Source organism: Sus scrofa, chromosome X (assembly GCF_000003025.6).
Source record: "Sus scrofa isolate TJ Tabasco breed Duroc chromosome X, Sscrofa11.1, whole genome shotgun sequence".
Lineage (NCBI taxonomy): Eukaryota > Metazoa > Chordata > Mammalia > Artiodactyla > Suidae > Sus > Sus scrofa.
Window position 1 is genome coordinate 69207443 of NC_010461.5, and position 18658 is coordinate 69226100.

The window sequence follows — 18658 nt, forward strand, 5'->3', positions numbered from 1 at the left end:
TCATAATGTTCCAAAACAATTTACTGATGGTGTAATGATTCCTTTAAATATATAATGTTTTAACAGTCAATTAATGGAGATAGTGTTACCAACTTCATCATCATCATCCTCTTGTCATTCTATGCAACATTTATTGAGTTCTAGTAATGTTCTAGACACTGTGCTAAGCTCCTAACATGCCTTACTGTGTTTAATCCTCCAGTTTTGGAGTGTCTAGCTATTTCCTCTAAGAAGTAATCTTTTTCTTTTGTCCCTTGAATTCTTTCTATCATGGGATCTAATTGACGGATCACTTAAAAGGGAGTGAGGTATATTGGACCATCTCTTACTTTTACTAAATAAGAAGTAGAGGGAAAAAAATTGTCCAATTATTGCCATCTAACTCACTCTAATGAATGCTATCTATGTAAAAATACTGTGGTTTCATTTTGTTTTTCCTGCTTATGTTTGATGTGATTAGCTAAGATCCCCTCTCACTCCTCACCCTCTATGCAGGATTCTTGGAATGGAGAAGTTTGCTCTATTTAGTTTGGTTAGAAATACCAAGATATGGGTCCAGATCTGATAGGGGGCAGGAAGCCTTAAAAGCAGAGAAATTCTGGAATTCTCTTGTGGCACAGCAGGCTAAAGATAAGGATCTGTCACTGCAGCGGATGGAGTCCACAGGTTTGATCACTGGCCTGGGAACTTGAATATGCTGCAGCAAGGATAAAAAACAAACCAACCAACAAAAAACAGACATTCCACTTCACAGATATTCAGTGTACTGCTAATTCTAATCTACTGTGTTAAGAATACATGCCAGTGGTTATGAGGACAATCAAGCAGGAGAATGTAGATAGCTCAGTACAAGCTATCCATGAAGGTTGTGGAGTACTAATGACATTTCTTGCATATTGAGTGAAAAAGTATTTTTCCAAGATGCCAGCACAGAAATTATGAGTCTTGATTGCTCCATTTTTAAACATTTCTGTTTAAATTATTTTATCAGAAAGTAGTTCATATATTTCAAGCTTGACTTTGCACATTAAATTTTTGTTTGAGAGTATTTGAGCACATTCTAAATGGCTCAGACATGAGCAAACTGAAAGCACACGTGTATTGAAGTGTAAAGCTCTGAGAAACAGTTTTATTTAGTTGAATTTAAAATGTGTTCTATTTTGCCCTTTGTAGATGTAACCAGTGAGTTTGATTTAATTAGATAAAAAAAACAGAGGCTAAAAATCAGATTTTACCTCTCATGTGCATGTGTAATACCAGTTGAGATAAGTGATTATTTTTCATTACAATCAAGATTATGTATTATAAATATTTTAAATATCATATCCTATAGTTTATGCATGTATGTTTTTAAAATGAAACTTCTTAATAGAAACGCAGGTTAGAAGTATTAATAGCTAGGAGTGAGAATGAGTTCTTAAAATCAATGATAAAAATGCACGAAGGGACAAGAATACTTATTTATGTGTCATGTTTAACTTCAGAGTTTTATTATTTGAATAACTTATTATTTATTAAACAAAATAATTTTTCAGAAGATACTCATGTTGTTCATGACAATACTCATTAAACATTTGAATAGTGTTATTCAGTACATCATAAAAATACATGTACAAATTGTTTACTTTAGGATGTTTATTCATATATTAAATATAAAGTGTTATTCATGTGCTAGTTGAGGAGATTGTGGTTAATCTTTGAGTGGGTTTATTGTCATCTATTATTCTGGGAATCTTGCTTTTCTTTAAGGAGACTAAAGGGAACTTTTATTTCTATGGATGATGGTAACATGCACATTTAAAAATGAAATGCTTAATGTAATCATGAATAAATGGGAACAGATTTGTCTGTCAAAAATTAAATAGCAGTATTCTTTGACTAATATCAAAATATAATCTACAGTAGTTTTAGCCATTTCGTACAGGTGACATCTGTGCTTAAATATAATTTTTCTCTCCCTGTTCTGGCATGACTGTTAATTACTTACTCAATGTAGTTCAACATTTAGTTAATAAATATGTCAAGCTTTTACCATGGTGTTCTTTTTGCAGAGTTGTGAATTTGCAATTAGTTTTAGATTTACAACATGGTGACAGACAGTGCTGTATAAATAGAGGTTAAACACACAATTTACATATTAATTTCATGATTCATTTATTCAATGATTTATGTGGATATAGATTGTATTTAATCTCTGTGCTGTAGTTGTTTCAGGCATGACGAGCAGAATCACTATACTAGCAGAGAAGTAATTCTGTATTGAACTATAGGAAGTTGAGAGGAAAATAAGAAACATTTGGAAACATTATTCATTATCTTTAATACTCTCTGAGAGGCAAGTGAAAAGCAATAATGGATTTTTAAAAGGACCATGTCTGACAACACTAAGAGTGGGGGAGGAGGGAAGTTAACCACCTAGGACAGTGCCTTGCACATAGTAAGCACCACAGCATTTATTAAATTGCAGTGACTTGAAGAAGATCGTGGCATATTTTGAAGTCTGGGTAAACCTCGAGTTAAACTTTGAGAAGTTTTAAGAATTCTTTTTAACTGGCTTTTGTTAATTAACCTGTTCATGACAGGCACCCACATATTTTTAGAACCTTTTTTTTTTTGGTGGTGCTCACTGCATGTGGAAATCCCTGGGCCAGGGATTGAAACTGTGCCACTGTAGTGATCAGCGTCATAGCAGTGACAATACCCGGTCCTTAACCTCCTGAGCCACCAAGGAAGTCCTAGACTCCTTGTCTGTTCATGAACCTATATTTGATATTCTTGGTCATGTTGATATCATGCTAAAATATAGATTTTAGTACATAAGAGATTTTCTTTCTGCTTGTTTGTATTTGAAACATATATTAATGTATCTGAAGGATTGAAATAGATTATATCATGTAATTTAAAAAATCCTTCAAGTTTGCAGTGAATGTAGGTCAGCTTTAAAGTGATCTACATAAAATTTTCAACATATTTCAAAAAAAGATCTTTTAATATAGGTAAATTCTATATATACGCCTTTTTTTTCAAAATCAAACTTTATGATTAAGCAGTTTAAATCAGACAGAACTTAATAGTTGTAGTAATATTCCTGGAGCAGCTTGTGTTCTTCAAACTGACCACATTTTGCTCCTTTTAAATGGGAACCACGCTATTGTGGAAAATCCTTAACTTAGTGCTAAAAGATTGACCTTGTTTGGTTCTCAAGAAGGACATGCTCTACAAACCTGATATTCTCAAGACCCTCTCCTATGTCAAGGTACAGATGTAAAACCCATTAATGCTCAGTAAGAACTGTGGAATGCTTTCACAGGTCACTGAGCTAGTTCTCCCAATAAGTGAACTACTTTAGACATCTTTGCATTAAGCATGTGCTTTTTCAAGCCACTAGGGTCAACATTTAGTGCAAGAATTGGAATTTTTGAAGTGAAATTCTAGTGGCACAAAATAATAACAAAAACCAGGCACCATTTATTTACTCTAATAAAATAAATCTATTCAATGTGCTTTTATTTAATCTCTATTCCAGGTCCTTTTCCATACTCAGAAGATCTCATTTATTCCTTAAATACCCCTCAAGAAGGTATTATTACTTCCATTTTATAGATGAATTTATGAGGATTAGAATCCAAATGGGGGATCCAAAAAATCACATTTTCTTTCACATCATGTTGTTTCGTGTTAAGGGAAGGAATTTATGTGTTGCAAAGATACCCGAAGTATCCCAAGAAGTCAAAATGAAGGATCTAACCCAGGGTGCTCAATCTTCACTCTTGGCAACACTGATACCACTCTTACTTAATGTTGCTCAGTCTAAGAGTGTCTACAATGGTTCCAGTAATTTTAGCTGATTTACTTAGTAGACAAAGTTGAGTATTTCTGTTGCCTGTGTTGCCCTTGGTTGGTTCAGTTCCAGTTGTCTCATGTTGGGAGATCCCATATACTTTAGAAAAGTTATAAGAGCCAAGGTATTAAATGCCTAGTAGATAAATGTTCACACTTTTCCACTCAGCAGTGTCTCAGTGCTTTTCTTAAATGCAGTGGTTTCTTGTGATTTCACTCAAAAGAGATGAAAACCTGCTTCTAATAGATATCATATACAAATCTGGGACATATGTTCAGCCCCTGGGGGATAATCTAAAGACATAATACAAGAGATGTAGTGGAAAATAAAGTCATGACATCAAAACTATTGGTGGTAAAGCAAACAAATTTTCACAAGTCAGTTTTGGTTCCTCTTCCTCTAATGGTTCTTATCTCCTTTCTTCACTCTGTGTTCTATTGCCACTCTGCTTTCCTAAGGGTGAGGCAGGGATTAAGACTTGATTTCATCTGAAAACATCTTCTGATTACTTAAAATTCACAGGAAAAAAGTGCTGGATTTAAAATTGTCGAAAGTGATTGACTAAGAGTGGAGAATGGAGAGGCATTCTTGGGAGGAAAATGCTTAATAGAGTATATTGCATTCTGGGTCCCAGACTTGAAATGATAACTGTTCTCATTTACTGAGCACTTAATAGGAACTTTCAACTTCAGCAAATGGAGGAGAGAATAAAATAAGCTCCTTCCCATTAAAAAAACTTAGTTTATTATAGTCTTTTGTATTCTGAGATGCCTTCTCAGCCAATGAGCAATGCCACCTAGAGCATACAAGGGGAGGAAAATTGAAGTAGGGTGAGTGAAGTGGTCATTTTTAACAGTAGATTGCCTAGAAAAAGGCAATTTAATGAATGAACAGGCACACAAGATTTCAAATATGATCTCAAAGATAAACACTTGAATGCTAAGGGCAGGAAAGTGTGCAGGGGCTTAAATATGCTTCTCCCGTATAAATCCACAAAACTGAATCGATTGTATTTCCATTTATTTAAATAATTTGCATACTATCAGCAGTGTAGTCTCATTTTGGTTTATAGATGAGTTTCTTTTTTTCTTAATAGGCATAGAGTTAAATTTCACTTTTAAATCCCTTGAAATTGTAATGTGATGAGTAGCTGACTATAGGGAGCAGGTGTCAACAATATTTAAATGATATTCTCACCAAAATAAATATTGAACCACCTTGTCACTTTGTTGAGGGAATAATCTGCTCAAAAAAAAAAAAATCCCATTCATTGTATACCGTCTCTGACATTTGTTCTTCAGGAATTATTTGCAGTTTATCTTCTAAGCTGGAGCCTTTTATCAGCACAGCAGTTGCACTACAGTGTAAAAAAATGGTAATTGAGTATTTTATCAAATGCTTCTAACAAAACGGACTTTGCAAGTTGTAAATGAAGATTAAAACCATTGCTTGCAGGGATGAACAAATTGGAATGATTTATTATCTGAAACATCAATATGTCACTGTTCAGAAATAAAATAAAAAGAAACAAACAATCCCAGTTCCTCTCCATATTAATACTCCCCTCCACCACCCATCCCCAGAGATATGCACCCAAAGCATCAGTAGTTACAGCCAAAACAGTGAAGGTAAGTGCGTTTTAATTATTTGTGCTAGTGAAACCGCTAAAGAAAAAGACAGGAGGAAGAACATCATAATAATAGGCCAGCTGCTGCGGGATATTATGTAAGGAAAAGAGACAGTAATAAAAGAACCATGTCGAAGGAAAGCAACTCTGAATGTGTACTTCAGTGCTCCTGATTACAGAAAGAGGACCAAATATAATAAATGGCACAATTTAGAAAAGTGAATTTACTGCTTATGTTTAACACCTAAGTAGCCAATGCTTTTTAAATGGGCTTTATCGCACTTATCTAAAATAGCTCTAAAGATGATGTTAGAAGAATATGCATTGCAGGAGTGTTCTGTCTTAATTATTTTAATCTGGGATGATTGGATTAGATGTAGCATGTGTATTCAGATTGCAGCCACCAAGTAGATTAGTATGAAAGTCATTCATAGGAACTTGATGTGTTTTACTCACATTTTATTATATAGTGAGGATTTTCTTTCTTTTTTTTTTTTTTTAAGACAAGAGGTCAGAATTAAGTTGAATAAAAGAGAAACCTTTTTTTGTGATAGTTCGGGCTACTAAAAATGGTGTTCTGACTTTGGGAATGTCATTGAATGAGAATGTTTAGCTTCCTCCCAGGCTGCCAGCAGGATGCCATTGTCTTTGCTGTTCATTCTCTGTGTGAATCTAAGAGCTTACTACCGTGACTACTCACTAAGTACAAATCAAATGCGCTTACATCAGGTAGAAACCCAGGCTGGGACCTTTTTAAGGCATGTGAAAAACAATTAGGTACAGTTCTTTGGGTTAGGATAAAGGGAGCTTTATTCTCTTCCCTCATTGCCACCAAACTTCTCTTTCAGATTTTTGGATTTAAAATTCAAGAGGCATTTGATTGTTAACATGTCAAGCATAGAATAATTTTATAAAGAAGTCATAAATTGTTGAATAATATTTTAAAAAGCTAAAGAATCTTCTCTTTTTCACTCTCACATGGAAACAAAACAATTTTCTGAATGTAGTTTATGTATAATACATACATAAAATATTTATGTGATTGAGATGTTCCAAGGAACTTGAAAACTGACTGCATCTAGGTAGATGCACATAGATTTGAGTAAAGCTAGCAAGTTTGTAGAAAAAACAGGATAACATCAGATTTACTAACTTACACTGGGAGAGGATATTCTGAATTAATAAAAATTTTCAATTATAGGATATTCCTAAAAATTGTAATTATTAAAAAATAACAACAAAGGGGCACAGACTTTGGGAGGTGATAAATATATTTGTTGCCTTGATTGTAGTGATGGTAACATGAGTGTATACACATGTCCAAACCAAATCGTATACATTAACTATGTGCAGTTTTTGTATACCAATTATACCTCAAGAAAGCTGGAGGGAAAAAGAAATTATGTACTTCAAACAGAAACAAGCATTCATATCTAAATCTATCGCAACATGAGATTATAGATATAAATACTGCTACTCAGTTCACCATATTCATTTGTGATGTTGATGAAAAATTTGATCTTTCCAAAGAAATTTTGGAAATGATTCTCCTTACAGGCACAATACCAAGAAATAAGATATTTCTGTTGAAGAAAAAAATAACTTGAGAATTTTAATGTTAGCCGGTTAAAATTAGTAAGTCTTATTACAAACTGCACTCCAGAAGTATTGGTAGTAATGCCAAATGTGTTCAAAAAATTAAATTTGAAGTGATAACATTTTGTATGGACACTGAATGTAAGCTTATTTATTGGAATATTTTTTCAGTGCTAAAAAGCCAAAAATAAAACCCATCATAGAATAGTGAGACAAAAAAACTACAATTTTTCATGTGCATTTTTTTACAGTGCTCTTTTCTGGCAGCTACAAAAGATAATTTTAATGAATAGATATTTCTTTACATGTGTTGTGGAAATGTGCTTAAATTGCTTGTTTTCTCAAGTGCGTTACATCAGCTTACTTACCAATTTATTTGCACCTCTACTAGTTTTTGCAAACTTCATTTTTGTTAGATAGGACAAAGATATTCAGTATTTTATCTCAGTAACTGCAAGATTATATCCTGTATATTAAAGGCTTGGTATCTCCACTAGTTCTTTCCCATCTAGCTTAAATTGGATAGTTCAAACTCAAAGAGCTTTAAAAAACCTGAAGATATTACAAAACTGTTCTCTTATAATTTAACCAATAGTGAGTTACTAAGGGTAACAACGTAAAACCTTTCTCTAGATTTCTATTTTTATAAAAAATGGAAACATCATAGATGGTGTTATTGAAAGAGAGGCATTACAGTGTTATAAAAGGGTTGGTGGGCTGGACATTAGATAGGAGTTCTGCTGCCCATTGGTCAGGTGGCTGGAGAAAGCTAACCTCTCTAAGCCTCTGTTGTTACTTGTGATATGAGAGAGACTTGATGGATTATTTAACTCAACGAGGGAACTTCCATATGCCACAGATGCAACCCTAAAAAACAAAAAGCAAACAAAAAACTGTTAATGATATGCGACTTGCTTGAAACTGGGACTAGTACCTTTGAGTCCTTTTATATAGCTCATGGCACTGTGCTGTATAGAGTTGTCCCTCACTGTAAAGATTTCTTTTGGACTGGAGAAAAAGGAATCCTGAGTTCTCAGCTCTCTGTGGGAAATAGCCTTTATCATGATTTTTTGCTGAAGCACAAATCCGGCATAGGATAATAGGGCTGTAACTGACATCTCTAAGTCATAAAGGTGCATGTGGAGTTCAGAAGGGGTGGATAATCTCCATGACCATTAGGTTCAAAGCCATCTTAAAAGTTTTATCTAATAATCTCAGCATTGAAATATACAGAAATCAGCGCATATTATGGGGAGTGAATTTTTTTTGTCTTTTTTTCTTTTTCTTTTTGTCTTTTCTAGGGCTGCACCTGCGGCATATGGAAGTTCCCAGGCTAGAGCTCTAATCGGAACTGTAGCCACCGGCCTACACCAGAGCCACAGCAACGCGGGATCCAAGCCGCGTCTGTGACCTATACCACAGCTCACGGCAACGCCGGATCTTTAACCCACTGAGCAAGGCCAGGGATAGAACCTCATGGTTCCTAGTCGGATTCGTTAACCACTGAGCCACGACGGGAACTCCTATGGGGAGTGAATGTTAACAGTTCCTTGTACTTCCATGTTTCAGTGGTAGTGTTTTTTTGTTTTTTTTTTTTTTAAATAAACGAATACACATAAGCAGCATTGCTGTGGGAAGGATGAGTGGTAAAACAGATTTTCCAGTCTTCCTAGAATGTAGGGATCTCTTCTTAAGGCAGCATTCACATTTACCTCCAATAGTGCATGTTGTATTAACTTTCTGAAAGACCAGTGTCACTCTTTGTATTTTAAAAGACTAGTTACCATGTTTTCCTCTTTCAGTTGTTGACCAAGTTGCATAGAACAAAGGCAAAGGTGAAGGTTATCAAAAACAGAAAATATTATCTAGTTTTTGTCTTTGGTAATTAGAGTTTTTTTAATTCACTCTTGAAACCAGATTTCCAGTATTACCGTTTTATCTGCTGACGAAGTACTAGCTGAATAAAGGTAAGTTACGGGCATGCCTTGTTTTTGAACCAGTATTTTGAACATTGCATCAACACATTTGTATATACCATAAAATCAGAGACTAAACAATTAAAGTGTTAATTGTGCATTTCTATTTTTTAGTAATTGTTAGTCTGGTACTTTGCATCTTACGAAAGAAGTGGTGCTTGTTATGGTATAGTTCACAGATCCTGGGATGAGGGAGAGAGAGAGGCATTTTACTATCTTAAAGAGCAACTGTGGTGGAGGGAATTTTTTTTTTTTTTTTTTTTTTTGTCTTTTTGCTGTTTCTTGGGCTGCTCCAGCGGCATATGGAGCTTCCCAGGGTAGGGGTCGAATTGGAGCTGTAGCCACCGGCCTACGCCAGAGCCACAGCAACGCGGGATCCGAGCCGCGTCTGCAACCCACACCACAGCTCACGGCAAGGGCAGGGACTGAACCCGCAACCTCATGGTTCCCAGTTGGATTCGTTAACCATTGCGCCACGACGGGAACTCCATGGGAAATTTTCTTTATAAACGTAGGTGAGCGAGGAGATTGGAATGGAAATGTGTCTGGGGTATGGCAGAGCTATCTATACAGTATACATAAATAACATGGTCATACCTATTCCTATTTTTGTATATTATATAGATAACAATTAGTTATAAATAAATCTATACATATGATCACATGATATGAATACATGTCTGTGGGAGTAGATGAAAGAGGTAGTTTCTTATTCTGTCTGTAAAACTGACAGACTTCAACTAACAAAATGAAGTTATCTAAAGCTATAATTTGAATTTAGAAGAAAAGCAGGTTCTAGGCCAATAGTTTTCAAACTATCATGGATCAGAAAGCCCTGGAGATCTTGACTGCTTAAAACAGATTGCTGAGCCCCACCCCTTTTTTTCTGATTTGGTAGATGTCCCGTGGGACCAAGAATTTGCATTTCTAACAAGTTTCCAGGTGATGCTGATATCAATGGTCTCAGAGATCAAATTGAAAAGCACTGTTCTAGAATCAATCTACTAGACTATACTTTCATATCCAATCTAAACTCTGTAGGAAACAAGGATGGGTGTTAAGGTCAATTCAGCTGTTAGTTAATTAAATGATTTTAAATAATTTAGTTCCAGAACCTCCCTGAACCTTAGTTTCCTCATTCATAGGATGAATGGATTAGACTTAGATAATTTTGAAGACCACTGCATCGCTAAAATTCTAAAAAAAGAAGATAATGATAATTGATTATGTCAAAGTATATAATTTTATTATAATGTTTCATGAAGTGGTTTTTGCAATGTATTGCATGTAAATTTGTGGCATGACCTGGATACTACTGTACATGATCTGGAACTTCTGTACTGTTGAGGTGTTTGTTCATATAAAGGTCCGTGAATGTAACAATCTTTTTTTTTTTTTTTTTTATGGCTGCATCCAAGGCTCAGGGATTGAATCCAAGCTTCAGCTGTGACCTACACCACAGCTGTGGCAATGCTAGATCCTCTTATGCACTGTGCTGGACCAGGGATCAAACCTGTGCCTCTGTGTAGGCTGCTGCAGTCAGATTCTTATCCAACTGTGCCACAGGAGGAACTCCAACAATCTCTTTATTTAAATATAAATAAGCATCTGAAGACTGTCTTGACTGATGTCAGGAAATCTGTAATCTGAACATTTTAACAGTTATTGATTCTTTTAAAATATTATTTTCAGTTTCTTGGAAATTAGTACCTAAAGTGGAGATTAATGATTAAAATGCCTTCTTTTTTTTTTTTTTGTTTTTTTGTTTTTTTAGGGCCACACTAGAGGCATATTGAGGTTCCCAGGCTAGGGGTCCAATTGAATCTGTAGCCGCCTGCCTATGCCACAGCCACAGCAACTCGGGATCCGAGCTGCATCTGCTACCTACACCACAGCTCACGGCAGCACTGGATCCTTAACACACTGAGTGAGGCCAGCAATCAAACCCGTATCCTCATGGATGCTAGTCGGGTTGGTTAACCCACTGAGTCACGATCGAACGGAACTCCCTGAATGCCTTCTTAAAGATGAATTTGTATTTTTTTTCATGTCACTTCTCCGAGTGTGTCATTGGTTTATTCATTTAGTCATTGTAGGCCTCAGATACCTCCTTTGTAAAATGTGGTCAGACTCAATGGTTTTTTTTTTTTTTTCCCACTGTACAGCAAGGGGATCAAGTTATCCTTAGATGTATACATTCCCCCCCACACACACCCTTTGTTCTGTTGCTATATGAGTATCTAGACATAGTTCTCAATGCTACTCAGCAGGATCTCCTTGTAAATCCATTCTAAGTTGTGTCTGATAACCCCAAGCACCTGATCCCTCCCACTCCCTCCCTCTCCCATCAGGCAGCCACAAGTCTATTTTCCAAGTCCATGATTTTCTTTTCTGTGGAGAGGTTCATTTGTGCTGGATATTAGATTCCAGTTATAAGTGATATCATATGGTATTTGTCTTTCAGACTCAATGGTTTTAAGATCATTTTCGTCTATAATGTTCTGCGATTCTTATACTCTAAGTATTCTAAGAAAGTCATTACAGTAGTATGCCAAATAGAGACTATTCATATTCATTGTCTTTGTGTTTTAAAACTGGGCTTAGTATGCTAAGTATCTTCCCCCATTTTTTGCACTAAATGCTATAGTTTGATTCATTATAGACTTCAATCTCATCATACATTGTCTTCATGCCTAATATAGGTAAAACAAGTGCTTATTACATGAATGTCACAGACGTTAGTCTGCCAGGTTAAATTCTGACACCAAAAATATTTGAGGTCAGACACTTATGTGCTAACTTTTCATGTCTATGTGTTGGGGGAGAACAGTAGCGGATGAGAGTAATTGGCAGGGAAAAAAGATGACTAGAAAACATAAGGAGATTTTTTCTTTCAAGGAAACTAATGATTTCAGCTCTGTCGATGAAAAAACTTGGGTTATGTTCATTCTATCATGTGCCAAATTGTAATAGACTTCTTTCATTGCTTTATTCATGGAATGGAGGCATAATACTCTCAAATTTCTTAACTTCTTTGAGAAAAGCTAGTGTGCAAATTAAACGTAATTATAATGAATAGTAGCTAACATTTAGTGAATTCTTACTATGTGCTGGGAATTCTAAGTGCTTTATATGTATTGACTCATATAATCCTCACAACAACCTTTGAGCTAGATAGTATTATCTTTGTTCTTTGGCTGAGGCACAAAGAAACTAAGCAATTTGACCCATCTCATATGGCAAGTAAAAAACCGAGGCTTAATTGAGGATCTAATAATATAGCAGTGGTAAGAAATACTCCTTAGTGACTATTATTACCAGGGGCAAAGTTACCTTGTTACTCAAAGCTACCTGAGCCAAATATACAGTAATAGTAGAGATCAGTTTTTTTAGAATTAGTTTACAAAACAAAATGAAATAAACTCCTCAAAATTAATAACTAGGCTTTATCTAGGAGGGAAGTTGAAGGTGCGGTTATTAGGCTGTCCTATAGGTTTGTGTTATGTGCTCTATTGCTGCCGTCTTTGGAGAAATGTAAGTGTTGGTGAAAGTTCTTTGACTTATCATCATATTTGGCTTGAACTTTTACCAGCTAAACCCTACATAACACATAAAGGAACAATCTACTGCTATATATTTTAGTGACTCAGGTAGTAGTCTGCCTATTTGAACAAACTGTAATCTGTAATAATACAGATAATCAAAGTTCACAATTCAGAGAATATACTGGTCTCCTGTAAGTGCAGGGAGAAAATTTTCTTCCCCCTATTAAAAAACCCAACAATTCACTGGATGCATTATTTTTTTAAACCCCAATCCATAGAACCTGATATTTCATTTTACCAAAGATAGGACTAAAGCCTACAAGGACAAAATTTATGTAGAAATGAAATGTTTGGCATCAACCTACCATAACCATATGGTACAATGGGCTGAAATTATAAAACTTAATAATTGCTCTCTAATGGGGTTCTTTGAGATTTATCATTTTGTGTTAAAGATGCTCTCAGTTATTTAGAGCTTTGCTGTTTGGTTTTGCATACTCAGTATTTTTGTCTATTAGGTTTGACTCTTTAAGCTAATGGGGTGATTGTTTCTAAAAGTAAGACTTTCAGAAAAGTGAATAGGTATCAATTTTCCACTCATGCCTCTAAGTGGTAAACAAACTAAGATGAAATTCATCTTTTAATTACATATATTTTTACCAACTCTCACATCTATTTTCTAATTTATATTCAGAAGATTCTTCAGTTGGGCAAAGTTAGATTGGAAGTGAGGATGCATGCAGATTGTAGAAATTTATGTTTTAAAATGGGTTTAGTTTGGTCAAAATGAAGTTAAGTGATATTGTAGAGCTTTGAAATTTTATTTTGGAACCTAATGCTCCTGATTCTTAATCTAATATTTTGTTTGTTAGACTTTGGTACAAAATATGACTTTGATAGTAAAGCCATTGTTTCTACACTAATACTGGATTCAGAGAAGAAACATAATATAGATTTCTTTTCGAGCCTCTATCAGGAGATCTCTGATAATGGAGCAACTTGGAGGGAAGATGAGACAATGATTATTCAAGTAAATTTCTCCGTATACACACTTGTGAACAACTCACTATATAAAAGAGTTATGAAGCAAATATAATTTGCTAGCACTTCTAAAAGTCATTTGGATTACTCTTAGGTCAGATTTTTCTGTAAACTTATAAGGTTAATTCCTCAGTAGTCATTGATACCGATGCTTCAAAATCACAAGAATGTAAAAATCTTTTCACCCTTTACACAGGCACATATTTTAACAATTTTTCTTTTAACTCATTAATTATCACTCTTACCAAAAGCATATTATTACATTTGGAAAATAAGAAGGCAGGGTGTAGACTCAACAATATTTGAACTATAGTTTTCCATTTGATTTGACAATGTGCAGATTTCATCTCTTTTACATGTGAATGAATACAGATAGCCTTTTGGGGAGCTTATAGTTCCCCCAAGAGGGAGACATCCTCTTTTTTTTTTTAAAGCATCAGAATAAATCAAACTAATATTTAGACAAATGTTTATAAAAACCTTCAATTTAAATCAATGAATGAATGAATCAATTAACTATTTCTTGGTTGTCTACTGTGTGCCCACTTTATAATAGACATTGTAGGGGACATTTATTAAGAAATTTAAGATGTTTGGGCACTCACAGAGCTTATAGTCTCTTGTAGGAGTCAAGACATACAAAAAAAGTTACAGGAGAGCCCCACAGCAAGTAAATGCAAAATTATGTATTATGGAGAACAAGTGCTCTAGGAGGAGAGATTGATAGGAGATAGTTCCATCAAGGCCCTTCAAAAATTAGCTTGTTTGACTCTACATTAATGCTGTTCTTTTATGTTAATGCTGTTCAGCTCCTTAATATTTCCTGTCCCACTCCCTGATCAAATTTCTACTTGTAATATTTTAAGGCTAATTCAAATGCTACTTTTGGAGAGTTAGATTTGCTTTTACTCATTTCTGTGTGCAGAATATTATAACAGTGTTTCTATTATTTCATTTGCCCCTAGTGCCTATCACAGTGCTTTACTCATAATATCAATATACGTTTATTCAATGGAATTGATGTTAAAGATGGTAATTGTATAGAAAATGAGACATGAGAGATGAGTAGAAATTGATTAGGCAGAGAAAGGTAAGGAATACAGCTATGGGGGGAGGGTGCAATTGAATAAGCAGGAAGAAAAGTGCATTCTAAAATATACACTTTCGGAGTTCCTGTCGTGGTGCAGTGGAAACGAATCCAACTAGGAACCATGAGGTTGTGGGTTCGATCCCTGGCCTCACTCAGTGGGTTAAGGTGAGCTGTGGTGTAGGCTGGTGGCCCTGTAGGTCGCAGATGCGGCTTGGATCTGTCATTGTGGCTGTGGTATAGGCCGGTGGCTAAAGCTGTGATTAGACTCCTAGCCTGGGAACTTCCATATGCCACAAGTGCGGCCCTAAAAAGACAAAAAAATAAAAAATAAATAAAATATACACTTTTATTTTAGTACAATAAAGGTATTTTTACACTTTCCATTCTATTCTCTGGAACCAATAGATTTTAATGCTAGAGCTAAAGTCTGCTACCTTAAATTTTTATCATGCCCTTGTGAAAATAGTTTTATAAAAAGGCTTGGTGTGTTTCCCGTTATCCTTCTTAAAATAATTCCTACAATGTTAAATATATTGTTTTAATGGAGGAGATTGATTTGAGGAAAATGGGGGAAAAAAAGTTAAAGATGAAAACTTTAACTTGGATAAAGAGAGAACTGACGAGGAGTTCCCATCATGGCTCAGTGGTTAACGAATCTGACTAGGAACCATGAGGTTGCGGGTTCAATCCCTGGCCTTGCTCAGTGGGTTAAGGATCCAGCGTTGCCGTGAGCTGTGGTGTAGGTTGCAGACATGGCTCGGATCCCGTGTTGCTGTGGCTCTGGTGTAGGCCGGCGGCTACAGCTCCGATTAGACCCCCATGTGCCGCAGGAGCGGCCCTAGAAAAGGCAAAAAGACAAAAAAAAAAAAAGAACTGACAAGTAAATGATAAGAAAATTAAGTTTATTGCAGAGGTCACTGAAAGTAGCTAGAACATAGAGATAAAACAAAGATCAAAAAAGGAAAGAAAAAGAACATCTAAATTAAAGGGTTGGAGAGATCTCTAGTTCTTTGATGCAGAGTGAAAATGTCATGAACCAATACTATTGAAGAGCAACTAGGTTTATCTTAATTTTCTTTTTCTTTTTCCTTTTTTTTTTTTTTGCCTTTTAGGGCCACTCTGCAGCACACGGAAGTTCCCTAGCTAGGAGTCGAATTGGAGCTACAGCTGCCAGCCTGTGCCACAGCCACAGCAATGCAGAATCTGAGCCGCATCTGCAACCTACACCACAGCTCATGGCAACACCAGATTCTTAACCCACTGAGTGAGGCCAGGGATTGAACCCATGTGATCATGGATAGTAATGGAGTTCATTAACAGCTGAATCACAACAGGAACTCTGCAACTAGGTTTAGATTTCTGTTGAGTTGAACTATGTGAATCAATTCAGAAGTCAACTCAAGTGAGGTGGTATACATCAGGGAAAAGTCCCTGCAAAGATTTACTTAATGATTCTATATCTTAAGATTAGTTCAAAATCTTTTTTGAACAAACAAAATCTTTCCCTAACACTGTAAATACTGACAGACTGTCAATGGGATAAGGTGGCTTTTCTCAATATATCAGCAAGTCTGTGGCTCTCCTGCTTTCGTGCATCTATAGCAATCATTTTTTGAGGGGGAAAGAACTAAAGATTTTTAATGCTAACCACTCCAAGTGGTTGTCTTCCTCTGTAACAAAGATAATATACAAATAGGGAACATGCAAATGACCCCTTGCCACTTGTTACCATTAATAGACCTTTTTATACTGCCTCAGTTATCTGTATTTTAGGAAAACAAAATTGTAGAAATAAAAAATTATGTATTTTTACCAATAATATATAGCTATACTTGTCTTTTAAAAGGTCTTATTACTTCCTTTTACTTTTATTTAGCTCTCTACATTAATTTCCTATTTGTCTATAAAAGAATAAGCATTTCCTTTTTTTCCTGAAACCTCCTACTTTATTTGAATAGGATGTCCAGCCAGTTGTCCCAGGATTTCTATTACTTACTGGTTTTTAGTTACAATTCAGTTCTAATTTATTCAGTAAATTTTAATTTACTCTTTTTGGCCTCTACTTAACACACTTAAATTGTCGTGTTAAATGATGCTTTAGTGTCCTAAAAGAATACACATATTCCCATTTGTCCCTAGTGAGAATGCAGGCTATAGCTAATTGGGAGGGAAAGTCTCCTTTAAAACAAATAGTAACATGGAAAAATTACTAAAAAATATTTCAGCATATCACCATTTAGATTTCCTTCAGATTAAAAACAAAAGCATGCTTTTGATATAAAGTTAGTCAATAGGGGATATGATTTTTGAGAGATCTATAATACTGTGGTACTGTGGGAAATAAAAGAAGATTAGCTCACCTGAAAAAAAGTCAAGCTCTTGACATAGTAACCTTTGGGAAAATCTGAAATATTTAGTATTTCCAAATTCTATGATTCTAGTTTAAAAGGGTTACACTCAGATTCATAGTTAAAAGAAAACCAATGGGTCATAAAAATAATATGCTTATTGCTTTTACAATTGATTTTAATGTTCAGAATACTTTTTTTTTTATTTTTACAGAATGTGCATTTTAGATCTAGGTATTCTATTTTGGTATTTTTATATTTTTCCTTTAGGGAACATTATTTGTGTGCATGCTAAGCTAGAAGTTTCAAGGTCAACATTACCTGCACAGTTGTAATAGTCCCAACAGAAAGATAAATATATATTGACTGAGGCTGGAGTTCCAGTTCTTTCAGTAGTTGAAAGTCAATAGCCCCTTAGAGGTAGTCTTCAACCTTCAAAAGTCTGTAGGTTAAATTACTGATAAATCACCACACTTTTCTAAATGGAGGAAATCTTCATTGTACTGGGAAGCAGCCCGATGTATTGTGTCTTTTGACTGATATAATTTTGAACAAGGTGGGAAGCAATTTCAATTCAGGCTCTGTTCCAAAACTTTATGGAAACGATTGTAAAACTGACCACTCAGGCTGAATATACTGGCCAAAAAAAGATTTAGTGGCATCATTTCATTTGCAAACCTGAGTTGTAACATGAACTGATACTTTAACTTCTCAATCATGTGAGCATTTTAAACTAGGTACTGAAGGCATATTGTATTTAAAAGACTAGAGATGTAGGGGGGAGAATTAATAAAAACAATAAAGGGCATCACAAAAGAGGATAAATGTAAAAACCATCTTCAATGAATACAAAAGGATTTGAAGCTTAAGTAATCATGTAGCACACAGTATTGAAGGCAGGACATAATAAACGTAATAAAACTAAATGAGGCACTTGACTTTGTACATTTCTACTGGCATATTTTAGAGAATGTGATCCCTGCAGGTCAGGGTCGAGAGAACTAAATAGGCAGAATAAAGAAGAGTGCATTGCATCTGGTGAATTTTTTTCCTCCTGGTTTACATATCATGAAGCAGTATACCACAAACTTTATTGTGTAACTTAAAACTTCTTTGTTAATTCAGTAAACTTTCTATTAAAGAAAGTTGATACCACAGGAACGTTTTGATCTTGTCCTTTCAAAAATGATTTCATATTTAATAATTTAAATTTTAATTATAGTTTGATACTAATTTAAAATCATTTAAAATTTTGGAACAAAAATTTAACTTTTTTAGACAAATTATACATAAGTCATGTGAAATATCTTAATACAATATATTGCTATAATTTGTGACAAATGAACACCTCAGTTATATGTAAAATTTAATCTTTACTATTAGTAGATCATATGTTCAAATTTACCTATAATGTGTAAGAATCAATGGCATTGTCTTCCATAAATTTATATCAGAAGAATAATCTCATTTTTTATCATTAAACTTTTTGTTATTAGGCCCTCCTTGTTATTATGTTTTCTTTCAGTTTGTCTATAAGCTGAATAAAGTGGAATCCTTTTGATGATTTCAAATGCAGATTTTGAGATTTACAAAT

The 18658-nt window shown here is 34.8% G+C and overlaps 1 protein-coding gene across 4 annotated transcripts in view; it reads left to right on the forward strand.

Annotated features, from left to right (window-relative positions):
• Window positions 1–18658, forward strand: part of DACH2 (dachshund family transcription factor 2) — a 561187-nt gene that overhangs the window by 70012 nt on the left and 472517 nt on the right. The window lies entirely within an intron of this gene.